At 40.4% G+C, this 17008-nt stretch overlaps 1 protein-coding gene and 1 long non-coding RNA gene across 4 annotated transcripts in view; one reads left to right on the forward strand and one right to left on the reverse strand.

Moving 5' to 3' along the window:
• COL8A1 (collagen type VIII alpha 1 chain) overlaps window positions 1-6929 on the reverse strand; it is a 162604-nt gene extending 155675 nt beyond the window's left edge. For 2 of the 3 annotated variants that reach the window (XM_059164367.1, XM_059164368.1), the window contains exon 1: window positions 6723-6929. The gene's annotated coding sequence lies outside the window, so the exon portion shown is untranslated. The remainder of the gene's footprint in view (window positions 1-6722) is intronic. The other variant, XM_059164369.1, reaches the window with a different exon arrangement.
• Window positions 6717-17008, forward strand: part of LOC131825211 (uncharacterized) — a 31029-nt gene continuing 20737 nt past the window's right edge. Inside the window, exon 1 of the long non-coding RNA XR_009351161.1 lies at window positions 6717-6802. This is a non-coding gene — a long non-coding RNA (uncharacterized LOC131825211). The remainder of the gene's footprint in view (window positions 6803-17008) is intronic.

Genomic DNA, 17008 nt, shown 5'->3' on the forward strand with positions numbered 1-17008 from the left:
TTTCTTTCAAACAAACCTCTACAAGCCTGGACATTTCTGGCATTGCTGAAATGCAGGTGATTTATTCCTAGAGGCTTATATTGGTTATTATTATTATTATTATTATTATTATTTTTTTTTTTTTTTTAAAGAAAACCACAATGTGATACACTCCTTTAGTATATCTTAGCCACTGGCTACAAAGGACACCTGTCACTGCCTTTTATCAGGAAAAATTCAACTCTAAAGGCCCCCTCTGGTACAAGTCAGGTTTTTTGTTTGTTTTGTTTGTTTTTGAGACACTCAGCCCCGTGGCTCCCTCTACTGGTCATTGACTTTCCTCCCCACTCATTTGAACATTGGGTTAGAATAAACTGGGAGCTAGGAAGGGAACTCCGGTTAAATCAGGAGTTATAGATCCAATAGCATACTTTCTCTGTACCTCTCTTTTTATCTGCTATTTTTCCCAACCTCTATTTTGGCCACCTAAGCCACAGATTTTTAGCCCAACCTAGTGTCTCGCTTCACATCAGTCTTGGACTTACTTTGCATCTGCCTTTTAACAGGAGGCCACTTCTTTGGATTTATAGCATGGATGAACACCATGACGGCTGGATTTTAAGACTAGATTATCAGTAAGTAAAGATCTTTAAAGAGATAGAATAATGTACAGTCATCACTTTGAACTTATGAACCAAGTTTAGATTATCTTTTGAGTGCGCATGGCAGGATAGCTGGAGGAACCAAACAGGATAATAGTTGCCAAAATGTTTCCCAGCTGCCCCAGGACAATGCTCTCAAACCAGTTCTTAGGATTCACTGTCTTCCTGTTGATCTGAAGGCAGTTGTGACTTACCCACTCTGCTGCTGGGTAGCATAAAATTTCTGCATAAACCAGCCATAGTTGCCCTGGTACGAAGCCTGAAGTATGGAGGTCACTGGCCCAGTGACAAAACAGCTGTTTTATCTAGCTAACAGAGAGGACTGGGGAAGCGCCGTAACAGGCTGGACACATTTTATTTCCTGGAGAAGCCAACAGCTGACACCCACACCCAAGCCTATTCAGTTAGAGTTGGAAAAGTAGCACATGAAGTGATTGTCTTTAATCTCAGCACATCAAATGATGCCAATGCCTAAATATCCTGTGATGTAAACACATCAATAGAGAGCTTAAGAGAGGCAGTCTTCAAGAGACTTACTTAAAAGAATGTTTTCACGATGATGCTGTCATAGACTATGTAAATTTTAACATACAATAAATCAATTTCAGAAACACAAGTACTATTTCAAAGATATGCAAACAATTGTCAGGCTTTAGAGGAAAGTGAAGAAGCATCTGGGGTAACATCTGTCCACTTATTCAGGGTAAATTATTTCCAGAAATGATACAAGAATATTCTTTTCTACCTTCATCATTTTCTATATTGGAATAACTTTATGTATCACCCCAAATTATATCGTTATCTTAGCAGAAAAACATTTTGATGCCTTGACATCTATAGAGTTAGTATGCTAAGTCAGTTGAATTAGAGGTCAAATGAGGCTCTTTTCCCAGTCAAGGGTTAAGAAGAATTTTAACAAGATGTAATACTTGTAAAGCTTTTACCCCTGTGAGTCAGTCCTCAAATGGCATTGTACTGAAAGGAGCCTGACCCAAAGAGGATTTTATCTCCCAAACATTTGAGAGACTCTTGGATCAGGCATATTAAAAATCTCTTCTCTAGTATCTCAAAATTCTACCAAGTTTCTCCCTCTTCTATCGAAGATGGAATGAGCCCTCTTTGCTGCACTATCTTGTCTCTATATTCTTGGGTCATTGACCCCTCTCCTCTGACAGAACATATTTCATGCTTATATTCCTCAATCTGTCTGTTTCTCAAAGTTTCCTCTGGTTGTTCTTTATGCATATTTTGCCTTTTTTTCTCATTAAAGACCTGGGAAGGAGTAAGGTGATTATAAGGCCAACACACTGCCTACTCGGTGGGAGAAGAAGAATGTTATGCTATTAAACCATCACAAAATAATACATTTGTTCTGTCACATAAATATTTTAATGAGACTTTAAGACATCTTTGACACATACTGTATTGGGAAAACACACTCTGGTTAGCCAAGATAGAGCACTGTTCAAAGAGTCTAGCTACCTAGAGCTGAACTGGAGCCCGAGTTCTGCTACACCTGTCTGGGTGAACTTCGGCATGACATCAACCTCCCTGACCTTTTCTCACCTGTTAAATTAACTTCAGTTAAAATTAGCTCCAAAGATCCTTCCAGCGTTTATACTCTGTTATTCTCTCAGTATAATACCCAAGAAATTAGAATAGGGACTAGAGTGTTTAGAAACGTCATTCAGAAGGGCCTGTTGGAGGCAATGGCAATTTTAAATTACCTTTCTTCTAGATAGATGAATTAAGGTTTACAAAAATGTAAAGCCTTCTTATTTGCCGGAGTGAAAATTTACATCCTGTTTAAGAGAAGTATGAGACTTTTGGTAATGAGAAAATCCACAAGTATGAGTGGTACTCCAGGAACTTAATCTGTAGTAATTGAAGAGAGATCTTATGCTGAAGGGGAGAATGGAAGTTTTCATTTTCTAGGAAGAAGGATGGCAATGAACCCAAAATTAATAGAGGAGGTTGAATGTGAACCCTCAGGTGTATTTTAATATCATATATAATCAGCTAGAGGTGCTGTGAGGTGCTTTTGCTGTTATGCCACATTGAACAGTTAGAATTCAGTATTATTTTAGCTAATTACTCTCTGTAATCAGTTTTCAGGAACATTTTTGTTTCAGTCACTTCAGTGGGTGTCACACAATTTCAGTGGCTTTGTGGATTTGTGTCTACAGGGCCCCCAGATTAAGGGCCCCCTCTAACCCCTTTACTGCACAACTATTTGCTTGAGAATAGACTATAAAGAACCTCCTTCCTCAAACAGCAAACACAGTTACCAAAGCAATAGTGGAATGTTTGATTAGTGGCTTCTCTGTTGGTGCTGAAATGTGGTTAATTTTCTTTCTCACTCTTCACTCTGGAAAAGGCAAGTTTCGCAGAGCTTTCATTCAGTACTGGGGGTCTAAACTGCTGTTAATGATTGCCAGGTCATTGAAGATCTTTTTCATTATAACCTTAGCATTTTGTAGCAACTAGTGAGTTGATCTTTTAAAAAAATTATTATTTTTTTAAAATTCTGGATGCTTTGGTTACTAAGAGGTCCATTTCACAAAATGCTAAAGTAAAACATTCTCTAAGTTCCAAAGAACATTCATTCATCCCCTTCATCTTTTCCTTTCCTCTCCTTTTGTTTTCCTTTTCACTCAATAAATGAGAACAGTGCACCTCTCAGAAGACTGAGTTCTAGTCTCAAGATCTGTACTTTCTTTTTTTATTTTTTATTTTTTATTATTTTTTTTAGATTATTTATTTATTTATTTGACAGAGAGAGATCACAAGTAGGCAGAGAGGCAGGCAGAGAGAGAGGAGGAAGCAGGCTCCCTGCTGAGCAGAGAGCCCGATGCGGGACTCGATCCCAGGACCCCGAGATCATGACCTGAGCCGAAGGCAGCGGCTTAACCCACTGAGCCACCCAGGCGCCCAAGATCTGTACTTTCTTTAAATTATATGTATGTATGGTTATGAAGCCTCAGTGGAAGAGAAAGAAGCCAATGCAGGAAGAAAGGATTACTGGGAGGACCAGAGGTGGGGAAATAGGTCCACATCTCCATCACTCTGCAAGTTGCCATACCAGAAGTGGGTGACCACAGATAAAAAGGAGTACACCGTTGCTTCTAACTTCTCACTTGCAAATAATTACCCACCATTGGGCCCTTTGGGAAAGTGGGTTTGTTGATGTAAACCACCCATTAATGTTCTGTTTTGTACTCATCGTATAGTTTTTAAAATTGTAACTGTTAAGGTCCTACGGGTTTTAATGGGGGGCAGACCTGAAATCGTTTGGTCCATAGAACTGGGCTATTCTCCTCTGTTCCAGAAGGACACGGCAGAGATAGATTTTAATGTATTAGTAGAAATACTTTTACTAATTTAAGACAGAAGCCAAGATCACGTATGAATATTTGCCCCTCTGCATCTCTTCATGTCCCACATCAGTTAAAGCAAAAAGAAGTTGCATTGGGAAGAGATTCTGCTCTTTCTCTTCTTCTACAGCACTTTCTATGAGAGATTCCTCCTGGCTTCACTCTCAGCTCTCATCCCCATTCTCTTCTCTTTGACTTTTGTAGCATGAATGGAAGAAAGTGGGATATACTTGCTGGTCATGGAAAGAATATCGTTTTAGAATTGTGAGTCGTAGAAAATCTCAAATGTGTGTTTCCCTAGGTGTAGCAGGCCCTTGCAATTGGTGGTACACCTTCCCTGTGTCTCTAGTGAAACAGGCAGCTGCTCCTTTTTCCTTTTTTGAGAACCATTAAAGGAGCCCAGCAAGCCTGCTGGAACGGTGTCACTTAGGTTATGGCCATGAACTCAATCCAGGAGCAGCTATATAATGGCACAAAGAGAAGACTCACGTGAGGTCTCCATACAGGGTGCAAAGGGGAGATACTGAAGTAACTAAATGAAACCCCGGCACTGCTTTTCCTAAAAACTTAAGAGAAGAATCATCATGCCTGATGTGTATGCTATAGGGAAAGAATCACTTTAAGAGTCCAGTAAAGGGCCCTGGGAAAGTTAGGTCATGAGTGATCTCCATGATCTCACCCAGTTATTTAGGGTGCTGAACTTGATGGCACAAGGGGGAGGCCGTTATTCTTAAGTGGTTCAAAGCTGGTAGAATGGATCAGCTGCCAGGAAAAGCAGAAGCTAACTCTGGGAGAACACTTTTCATCCCCAAATTTAGGAATAACAGGAGCTCTTTTACGTTGGGAGCACTTTCTCTCTCTCTCTCTGTCTCTTTTTTTCTTTCTGGAAAGATAACTTCCCTCAAGGGAAATCTGGTGAATGAAGTAGTGTCTTTTCACCCTTGTGATGATAGCATGAGTTCGGTACTACCATAAAAGAAGAATTAACTTGGACACGCCACACATTTGGTTTGGCCTTGTCCCATACCTGTGCTCTTGTCGTGGTTGGTTACCCAGTTAACATCAGATATGAAGCAAGCAGTCTGCGTTGTGGCTCCAGATGAAAGGTATTTTAATATGCTCAGGTCACATACTATTGGCCAATAGTAATTTTATATCATTTTCTTTAAGGAAACCATACTCCTTGCAATAACTTTTTCCAATGAAGCAAAATTTTGCATGACACAAAGCTTTCCGGGTAAGTCTTTCATTTGAATAATAGCCCTGCATTCCCTCCATGCCAACAGAATTTTAGTATATCTTTATTATTTCTTTTGATATGCAAAAGATATGGAGAATAGCTTTGAAAGACCCTCCGTTAAACTTCTGATGATTGTACTTTCTTTAATGGTGAAGTTTTATTGACAGCTTTGGTGAGTTTCCCCTTTTTAAGTGAAATGATATAAACAAACAAAAAAGAAAAAAAAAGTGAAACTCTTCCCCTTTTACTTTAAGAACCTTAAGGGTTGAAATAGTGGTTTGGTTTCCTGACTGCCAGCTTTGGTTTGTCGTCTCTATGTGGTCTTGTGCAATTAATTCCCCAGAGGAAATATTTGAAGAGGGTTTTTCTCCCACATGAGAGAGTTTCATCCCACACAGCCCACAGATTTTGACGGCAAACTTCATGTACCAAGTGTCTGGTTTTTACAGAAGTAGCTGTAGAGTATGTTTTTCCTGTCACAGGTGCATGGGACTCTTTCTTTGACCTCAGAAATGGGAAGATACAGCAGTCTTCACCTGGGATGGAACTTAAACACTGGATAACTCTGAGAACCGGGTGCTAGTCAGGTGGATTTTAATTTACTAGATGAGGGAAAAGAAGGTGGCAAGTAGGGTTCAAACTTCCAAAGCCTTTGAGCTGATCTTTCTTTACAACCGTCTGGTGTACACAGAAGAATTGTATAATCTGGCCTGTATTTTTCTCTTGCTGTGAAACATATTGAAACGCTTTATGTTTAGGTGTATGTATAGAAATTCATGAAGTTCTTTTATATACTTTCTTGGTTCCAACACCATTCTCATTTTAGAAAAGTCTTGAAAAGATAGCTTTGTGAGAGCACATTTTGCCCCAGCTTGTAAATTTGGATTTGTTCTTTCCTATCTACCAGCCACCTGATTACCGTCTCTGTGCAAAGGGCACCCGTTCACATCATTTTTTCCAAGCACTTAAACCTGGAAAGATACTTTTTAAAGGACTCACAGAAGCTGTCTTTGGGGGTTCGAAAACATTGCTAAATTGTTAGCAGACCTTTTGACTGTGCTATTTTTAGGAAACTAATTGTGTTCTTTTAAAGTACATTTTTGACAATGGGACAAAGTTTTCCTTGCCCCCACTGATATAGGAAATATTTACAATGAAAAACGTCAGTAAAACACCCCACACAGATACATTTTAACTTCAGCAACAGTCGGCAAAGGGGGAAGAGTGATTTAAAAAGAGAAGGTTTTTGCAGTATTTGTGCTGCTGTTTCTGCCCCAAATGAACTTTTATTTTACCGTTCAAACAGAAGTTTGTTTTTAAACCAGTTGCTAGTTAAAGGAGCAGCTGATCTGGCATCCGTAGGAGTCAGCTCAAACCAAACAGTAAGCGTGTTGACCAGAGGAGACTTACTCCCCACCCCCGCAGCAACCCCTAGTAGGTCATATGCCTGCAGAAGTGTTGTCTTACCTTGAGCACGTAAGATCCAGGAGAAAGGCTCAGGGGGCTCCCACAGGAGAGGACCGGGAAAGTGCTCTGATCCGCGGCTGGTAACATGCACTTGGCTTTTATGGGCAGGTGGGAGGAGCTGCTCCTCATAGTAGGTGGGCAGGAAAGGAGCGGCGGGCGGGTAGCCCCGGGAGGAGCTGGACACTCTTCTCTGGGGAGGGGCGGAGAGGGCAGAGCAGGAGCCCGAAAGAGGGAGGAGAGACGCGACGGGAGGAGGCTGTAGAAGCGGTGGAAGGAATGGAAACGGGAGAGGGAGGGAGAAAGAGAAAGAAAAAAGGGGGAACGAAGAACAACAGAGAAAGGGATGTAGACCAAAGACGGCAAATGGGTTGGGGAAAAGATGAATAGGGGACAGAGAGAGACAAACACGCAAGGTCTGGAAGGAAAGGAGAACTGGATTATTTTTTGCTTTTGTGTGACTTTTTTTAAAAAATATATTATTATTATTATTATTATTATTATTATTATTATTTTTTGTGGGTGACTGTTAGCACTAAAGGTGTTTTCTGTGAATTTGAAAAACTAAATAACGGTTCAGGAAAACGGAAGGGTTCCTAAGCGAGGCCAAGGAGGGGCCGCTGGGCGTCCGAGGAGCACAGCCCAAGTGCTGGCGGACGCCCGCCCGGCAGCGGCGCGGAGCCCAGGGCGCGGAGCCGAGCGCGCGGCGCGGAGCGGGTGCAGCTTGCGCCCGCAGCCCCGGTCGGTCCGCGGGTAAAACCCGCCTCCGCTCCTCACTCCCGGCAGTGCTTATTTGTCAAGAAAGGTCTCCCTGTGCTGCCGGTAGCGTGCAGCATCCAGAGGCCCCTGTTGAGACTTCTGCAGCATTAAGGTAAATCCAGCAAAGGTTGGGGAGGATCAGCTGAGATTGGCTTGTGGAGGAAGGAACCTCAAAATCAACCTCGGTCTTCCAACGTCTGCTTATGTAACAGGATTTCGGGACTCTGCCCTCTGGTTATTTTCGGTATTTAAAAAACTTTCATTCCTAACAATTGGAAACCGTCTTAGTGCCATAGCTCACTCTCTGTGTGTCTTGAACATTAAGAAAGGATTCGACCAACAAACGGCTGAAGGATCAGGCTGAAATTCTTAAGAAATACATTCAGAGAAAGAAAAACAAGCTCCTTTAGCTGCTGAGCGGTGACTCACTTCCCAGCCCAAACTTGATCTCAGCCACCAAAGGAATTAAAACCTTTTAAAGGGGAGAACCTGAGCCTTGAGGATGGGGGATATTGAGAGGGGAAAGAAAGGAGTCGGGTGGGGTGAGTGGACCGGGAAGAACGAGAGGGCTTTCACTGATTAGGTCTTTACATAAATATATCTACCTATAGATAGATAGAAAACTTGATTTAGTGTTCACCACGACCTTATGAGGTATTATGTAGTGTTTTTTTGTTTGTTTACTTCGCTTTGTTTGTTTTTTAAAGAACGGAATCTTAAAGGGATTAAGCCACTAGCTCAAACTTACAAGATGTCACAGCTACTGAGCTTTCAAAGCTTGTGAGCTGGGCACCAGACTGTCATAAAAACAAAACAAAACAAAACAAAACAAAACAAAACAAAACACCTAGCCCGGTCTCTGGTTAGATCCTGATGTCTTTGAGGGTTACCAGGCTCCAAGAGAAGGAAAAATGATGGTCAAGAGCAGGGTTTCTCAAACTGGGTACTATGACATCTTGGGCTGGATAATTTTATGTTGTGGGGACTTCCCCCCTTGCACTGCATAGTGATGGGCAGCCTCTCTGGTTTCTACAGACCTGATGCCAATATCTTCCTCCTTCCTAAGTGGTGAAATTGAAAATGTCCCTACACTTAGACAAATGTCTTTGGAGTAGGGAGGCAAAATTCTCTCCTCCCTATAAGAATCATTGGTCTAAAGAAGGTCACAACTATAAAAAAAGGATTTAAAGAATTCCATTAAGGGGTGCCTTGGTGGCTCAGGTCATGATTTTAGGACCCTGGGATCAGCCCAGCATTGCTCTCTGCTCAGCAGGGAGCCTGCCTCTCTGCCTGCCTCTCTGCCTACTTGTGATCTCTCTCTCTCAAATAAATAAATAAATAAATAAATAAAATTTTATTAAGAAAAAAAAAGAATTCCATTAAGAAAATGCCCAACAGTGGCATTTGGGTAAAAATAATACTACATGCTACATGCTACATGCGTGAAGTTTACTCTGGATTTAGTTTTTCCCATAGCCATATTCCCATCTGTTTGCCTCTGGAGCCCAAGGCTTCCATTGCTTCTTTTGTAACTAAGCTTATTCTCAATTGGATACATGTGGAAATTAACAAAGTAGAACCCCATGTGCTGGGGCTATGAAGAAAGATTAGTGATATACCAGATGAAAAATTTAAAATTTATCATAGACAAATTTGACCTTGGAACAATTATTCCAGATGGTATGATTTTTTTTGAAATTGTTTCTTTAATATTTATAATCTTTCATATATATCCCCAAATTTGCATTATTTTCAGTAACTTTTAGGCTGCAAAGAAGTTATATCTAGTGGTTAACTAGCTGGCAGAAAACAAGTACTCAATGGATATATATAATATAATTGAACAAATGACACTATGGAACATGGATACATAGAAAGTGACTACTATTTATTAGTTTAATGAATGAAAAAAAAAAGAATTAATGAATGCTTAGGAAGCTAGAATATTCACATTAACTTTTTTTTGCCTATTTGCTCTTTGGTTTTATTCTTTTCTCATCCTTAATAACTCAGTTTTCCTATTTCCAAATAGTATGTTTGTCTTTTAAGGATGTGGCCAAACCCATGAAATTAAATTTATGAAATAAATAACCCTTGTTACTAGACCTACAAGCAGGACTGCATTGACTACTCTGGCGTGACTCCTGAAATCAGATGTCATTTTATAGGCAGGGTACCACTTTAGGCACTTTTTAATTTAGCAAAGAAATGTATTCTGGGCAAACTAAACAAGACCCAGTTAGAGGAGCATCTGGGTGGTAAACATGTTAGGAATTATCCTCATTAGATTACAGCAAATCACCTTTTCAATTCCAATTTTATGCCTTCCAAATATTCCAGTTCTATCACATAGTTGTAAAAAAAATAAATAAACAGAAAAGGCAAGAAAGGTACACTCAAAGGGAAGACAGTTGATGGCTGTTAGTTTTCTTCTCCTTTTTCTTCCTTCACTCCCTCCTTTCAAACCTGAATATCCAGCCAACATAACAAAAGAGCTCCTTTCATTTTGTTTGGTTGGTGCTAATGATTAGTTCATTTCTCCAGTTCACACTTGCCTGAATCTGATTCAGTAGCAGATCTGGACAACAAGTAAGGAATCCAGGAATGTGATTTCTTTGCTGGTTCTTAGCGTGCCCTCCTAGAATCTCTCTGAAGGTGACTGAGGTTTGAAATGACCTAGTTTGGTTTTCTGTGGAAAGAAAGGAATCCAATGACAACATACTAGATGCTCTGAAGTTTCCATTGTGTGGATAATATAATAACAGCTCCAGATTATTACCATATTTTAAAGAGCCTTAAATATGGACCCCCCCCTTTTTGGAATTAATCAATTAACACATGTTTATTAAAAATGGATACCAGACAGTGTGGGAGATTCAAAGCAGAAGAAAACAAGAATGTAGATCTGTTCTCATGGAAGAAAAGAAGCATGAAATTTTATTAGTTGGGTAGCAAAGAGGAGAAGTTAGCAGGGAGCTGAGCCATGGAAAGTCACATTTGGATACCTGGGTGATGAACAGAAGAACAGCAAGGAGGAGGATGTGTTCAGCTGAGGAAGGCACAAGATTATTTGGGGGAACAGTGAATTGACCAGCATGATTAAGAGGGAAGGGTCTATGTAGCAGAATAATGAGGCTAAGAAACAGGAAAGGAGAGGTGGGATCAGCCTGCTGGAGGCTTTATGTGTCACCTCAGTAGTCTGAGCTGTGTACTGTAGGCAGTGAGAAGTCATTGAGCACTTTTGAACAGTAGAATGGCATACTATTAAATTTTGCTTTTCTTTGAATATTGTCTTTACAGTAGCTTTGCAGATACATGCGAGGGATATGGTTAGGGCTACTATCATACTTAGAAATAAAGAAATCAGAGTGTCTTATGTCCTGCGGATTTGGAGGCCTATGAGAGGTGGCAGAAAGAGTGGTGACTATTGCTCTCAGTGCCCTGTGCGGTTGTAAGGAGAGAAAAAGGCAGGGCTCTCCCAGAGTACAGCCAGGATGATGGATGCAATTAATGTGAAGGGTGGTGTCCGCTCTGTGTGTCATTTACCCGTGGCAGTTTTAAAGCTCTCAGAAAGTACCCACTCTCTGATAGTTGGTCTGATGAATGAGATCATGAGTTTTCAAGGTGTCCTGGATTAAAGAACAGTGGAACCTGACATTAAAAGCTATACCTTCACATGTATGCTTCTAAACAGCTAACTTGCAATGATTTTACATGTGTTACCCTTGGCAAATTTCAGGCTCTCATTCTTTGTGCCACTCCTAAGTGCTTCAAAATGCATGAACATGGCTGTTAGTCTAAGCAAAAATTATTGACAATTTGGAGTTTGATGTACAGTCATTTGCTCTTCATCTATCAAAGGATCTATCAGTCAGTCAGCCTAAGCTTGTTCTAATGTTCTAAATATGATCTTGACCTGCGGGGAACTCACGATTGCCAACTCTCCCAGGGCATTTAAAATAGGGTTTTATTTACAGAAATTGAAAAGGCTCAGAATGTAGAAGAAAGGCACACCTCTCCTGCACTCCAAAGGAATGCTGGATTCTGTGAGTCACTGTTTTCCTGTTGGCCCAGATGGTAGAGAGCTGACTCGGGTGATACTACAGAAGACTGCCTCACAACTCCTGCTGGCTTTGTAAAGAGCACTGGACAGAGAGTCAGGAAATCTGGGGTTTAGTCCCAACTCAACCACTAACTACCCGTGAAAACTTGGGGCGGTGTTTTATCCTTTTTTGGATTTAGTGTCTGTATGCAAAATAAGAAGGCTTAACCAGGCATTCTCCAAATGTCTTGCCACACTTCAGAGGTCTGCTCTGTGCCAGTCGGGTAGATGATCCTTTTATTCTTCCTCGTGAAGTCAATCCAACATTCAGTGATGCACATGCTTAGCTTTACGACTGGGAGTAAGAGTTCATAATGCATGAATCCAGTGCTTGCTATAAGGGGATTACACCCCAATATCAAACCTTGTCTGTATTTCAGGTACAGAATCCCTAAGAGTGGTGTACCATAGCCACTTAGCTAGCCCTTACCTGTAAGCACTGCTGCTCTCAGTGGTAGGGACTGGTGGAAGTCTCCTATGTTAGCTGTCAGCCTCTAAACCTGGAAGCATTTCAACTCTCTTTCTCTGAATCAAGGAGTAATTCTCATTTTGCCTGTTGGAAATGGGACCACACCACACCTATCCCTGGTTTCTGGAAACACTGTCCATTGTCCAAGATATACTTGATATCCAAATTAATTAATTTGGATATTAATTGATTTAATTTCCTAAGAATCTCTCTAAGGGTCTCTCACTAGATAGTCCTCTCTCTCCCCAGTGCCTTACCTCTTTATTTCTTTAATGGGGAAAATCTTGGTTGCCCTTTTCAATATAGTCTAAATTTTTTATAGCTCTTTTAGTTTCCCAAATGATTAGATTTTTACTAGGGTCTGTGAGCCTTTTTCTGGCTCTCACCTTCCCCATAACCAGTGACAACTAGAGTCACTATTCTTTTTTTATACCTTAAAAAAATTTCATTGTAGAAATTCTTTCATGGGGCCAGTGCAGCAAAGAAAGGGTGATATAATCCAGGGATTATTTCTTATTCAGGAGTGGAAAAGTATAGGCCTTCCAGGGTACTAGTAAAATATAGTTCACCCTTACTTTATGGCACCCTAGACCCTATCTGCTGTCTGGGAATTGTCTTGATTCTAGAATGCCCTTGCTAAATAACTCTTAACTTTTCTTTAACTTCTATTCTCCATTCTTTCTGATCGTGGTTTGCTCTCTTAGGTACTTGTTAATATTTACCTCATGTTCAGTTATAATAAATCCCCTATTTCCTGATCAGAGTTAGTTACATCTTAATACAAGATTTCCATGAAGAACTCCAGTCTGACAGGCAAAAATGTTTATCTGCGGGGCACCTGGGTGGCTCAGTGGGTTAAGCCTCTGCCTTCGGCTCAGGTCATGATCTCGGGGTCCTGGGACTGAACCCCACATCAGGCTCTCTGCTCGGCAGGGAGCCTGTTCCCCTTCTGTCTCTGCCTGCCTCTCTTGTGATCTTTTTCTCTCTGTCAAATAAATAAAATCTTTAAAAAAAAAATGTTTATCTGCGATGAGAGATCTAAGAAGTACCCTTGCCTTAGACTGCCATGTGCTGTCCCCAGATCACCTTGAATGTTGCCTTGAGAGCAATGACCTTAAATCCCGCAAGGATTATGCCATATCTGCATTCAGACACCATTAATGGCAGAACATTATTTGATTTTTAAAAAAATCTGAATTTGGGGGTGCCTGGGTGGCTCAGTGGGTTAAGCCTCTGCCTACGGCTCAGGTCATGATCCCAGGGTCCTGGGATCAAGCCCCACATCGGACTCTCTGCTCAGCAGGGAGCCTGCTTCCTCCTCTCTCTCTCTCTGCCTGCTGCTCTGCCTACTTGTGATCTCTGTCTGTCAAATAAATAAATAAAATATATTTTTTAAAAAATCTGAATTTGTATTCTGACATTCAAGGTCCTCACCCCCACCCCCTGCCCAGTGATTCAAGCTCAGTCTTCATTTCCAGCCTCACTCACATACCCTATGCTTCTGTTAGGAGAGACAGTTAGCTTTTCATAATGCTTGACTCTTCATCTTCCATGTGGTGGTGCCTGGAGCTCCTGTTGCCAGAACCACGTATGGACCCATGCTCACATCCTTTATTACTTCAATACCACCTTTTTGAAGATCTGTTTTCTGATCCATTTTCTGAAGCTCCCAGGAAAGTAAGCACTTCTCTTATGAAATTTTTTTTGCTATCTAGAGTTTTCTACATATGCTCATCTCTTTTCTCCTTAACTTCACTGCCTTCTTCTTGAAGGTTTAACCCCTTTTCCTGACACTAGGCCTAGCATAGAATGGGTAGTCTATATAAGTTTGTGGATTGTGGAACTTTAAAAAAAATTAATTATTAACTTCTCTCCTACCATTCTATATTCCTAGCCCCTTACACCCTATTTAGCTCATCAAAACAAAACAACACAAAAAAACTGAACAAAACAACAACAACAACAACATCAACACATTTAGAGCTGTTGGTATATTTCTGGCATCATTGTACAAGCTGAAGTCCCAAAGACCAATTTGCTTGGTTCCCACTTTTGAGGAATTTAAAATCTTGTCAGGGAGGCAGAGGTAAATGGATCCTTTATATTCAACATGGCAAATTCTATGGGCAAGATAAATCCTGGGCTCTATGACAGGAGCTCAGAGGAGGTTTTTACTCATTACCAGGAGCTTTGAGATGATAACTCAGAATGCAAAATGTAAGTCAGAAGTTGGAATCAAGAAACACACAGAAAAGAAAAGCTTCGTCCTTACTTGTTAGGGTGAAAATAGAATATAAGCTTTATGTTTTTTCGTTGGAAATAAGGAGGGTCAGTCTGCATGTTGGCCTAAAAACTGAGTCTTCCTGACTGGTAAGTCAGTAGAAGTACAAGTGTTATTTGAGCAGATGTGTTTCAGTATTTCTTTGAAATAAAAAGGGGCCAAATATACTCTTCTGGCATACACCATCACATTATAATCCTTTTTTTTTAAGGTTTTATTTATTTGACACAGAGAGAGTGATAACAAGTAGGCAGAGAGGCAGGCAGAGAGAGAAGGGGAAGCAGGCTCCCTGTTTAGCAGAGATCCCGATGTAGGGTTCGATCCCAGGACCCTGAGATCCTGACCGAAGCCAAAAGCAGAGGCCTAACCCACTGAGCCACCCAGATGCCCCACATTATAATCCATTTGATTGACTGAATGAATGGAAAATAGACTGCAGCTAATGCTGAATGCACTTAAGAACTGTGGCCACTTATTTTTGGACCCTCCATGATGGCTAAATATCATCTCATGGTTTCTCGTTCTCATCTATTTTCTTGTAAGGGAAACATATTACAAGATATCCTTATAGAGCCTCCATGACAACAAGGGGAGCAATTTAGAGTCCTACATATCTTGACTACTATGTTATTCATAATTTATTTCTTAAATGTGAACACATAATGGTTATCCCTTACCACCTCTGCTTAAGGCCGTCATATGGCTTTGTGAGTACACTCAGTATGCCCATACCAGATCTCTTCATCTCTGGCAGCCTGTTTGTTTTTTTAGAAGGAAAGTCACAATCGTGGAGTTTCACTCAGTGCAAAAGGAAATGGTTAAATCTATGTGCAAGAAACCTTAAAAGCATCACAGTTATTGACACCTGGTTAAATGGGCCTTGGATTACTATGAAATGGGGTTGGAAGAGAAATGACCTGTTAAGAAGTGAGACTTAAATTTCTGTGCAAAAAGTGGTCCCTTGAAATTCTTGTAAGTTGTTTCTTACAGCTTTATTTCCATTGGACATTAGAGAAGGAGTGTGTCACTCTGTATTGGTTTCATCTGATTTTTCCCATCCTCATTTCTTCTATCTTCTAATTCTTCATTATCTTGGTTTTCAGTTTAGGTTATTTTGTTGTGTATATTTTGCATCCTTTCTGGAACCTTAATTTTTATTAGACTTCCATGCTATACTAATCAGAGAGTTTCAGGTGGATACGGATATCGCATCTGGCCATGTGGCACAGGAAGACCATTGTTCAGGATCAGCTGGGCTTCCCCATTCCCACTTTCACTGACTAGACTGAGAGGGTTTCTTACTGGACATTAATAAGGATAAGACATATTTGTATCAACACAAATGAATATTATTTGCTATTTTAATTTGTGTTATCTTGTGCTATCTTCTGCCTTCTGGATTATAAATTCCACATCTTGAGAAGTCAAAAAGACTGCGAGCTCCTTGAAAGCAGAAAACTGTGTTGCTCAAAACACTAGCATAGGGTTAACTGCACTAGTAAACTTTTGTTGGTTAATTTCCATTTTGAGATTATGAAGACTACCATCTTTAAATCCATGAATATACCTATGAATATATTTTCATCTGAATATTCCTCTTTATAACAAAAATATATATAGGCATATGCATAAAAAATGATCAATTTTGGGTTTTGGGACAATGCTTTTAGGTCCTAATCTGGGTCTTAATTTTATTTATTTATTTATTTATTTATAATTTATTATTTTTTTTAAAGATTTTATTTATTTACTTGACAGACAGAGATCACAAGTAGGCAAAGAGGCAGGCAGAGAGAGAGGAGGAAGCAGGCTCCCTGCTGAGCACAGAGCCCGATGTGGGGCTCAATCCCAGGACCCTGGGATCATGACCTGAGCCGAAGGCAGAGGCTTAACCCACTGAGCCACCCAGGCGCCCCATGGGAATATCAGGCTCACTAATTTAACTCATAAATTAAGAATTCCACCTATCATGTTGTTAGGCAAGAATTTGGGGTCTCATGAGGGCAAGAAGTTAGCCTATTCAGTGAGGTAAGAATCTAATTCTTTGTTCCTTATAAATAATAATAACAATAGTAATAGTAATAATAATATTAGTAACACTCTGTGGGAGTCCAGTGTCTAGGAATATTTTTTAAGATATATTTTATTTATTTGAAAGAGAGAGAGAGCGAGCGAGCGAGCACACCAGCAGGGGGAGGAGTAGAGGGAGGGGAAGAGAATTCTCCCATCCAAGTACTAACCAGGCCCGACCCTGCTTAGCTTCTGAGATTAGACAAGATTGGGTGTGTTCAGGGTGGTATGGCCGTAGACAGGGAAGAGAATTCTCACACAGTTTCCCCACTGAGTGTGGAGCCCAACCACCGTGGGGCTCTATCCCAGGACTCTGAGATCACTACTGAGGTGAGAGAAAGAGTCAGATGCTTAACTGACTGAGCCACCCAAGCGCCCCTAGCCCTAGGAATATTACTAAATGTTATGTAGAAAAAATATGTTGAAAGCATTTGTGTTGCAGAAATTTTGAATTATTGAGATTAGGCAGATTTCATCATTGCAGGGCTATTTCAAACCTTCAATGGCTAATTTGTCTTTTCAAGTTCTGAAAGGTAGACATTATACATAGTGTTAATTCTTTTTTTTTTTAAACTGTTTTTATTAACATATAATATAATAGCATATAA

The sequence above is a fragment of the Mustela lutreola genome, chromosome 2, assembly GCF_030435805.1.
Source record: "Mustela lutreola isolate mMusLut2 chromosome 2, mMusLut2.pri, whole genome shotgun sequence".
Classification (NCBI taxonomy): Eukaryota; Metazoa; Chordata; class Mammalia; order Carnivora; family Mustelidae; genus Mustela; species Mustela lutreola.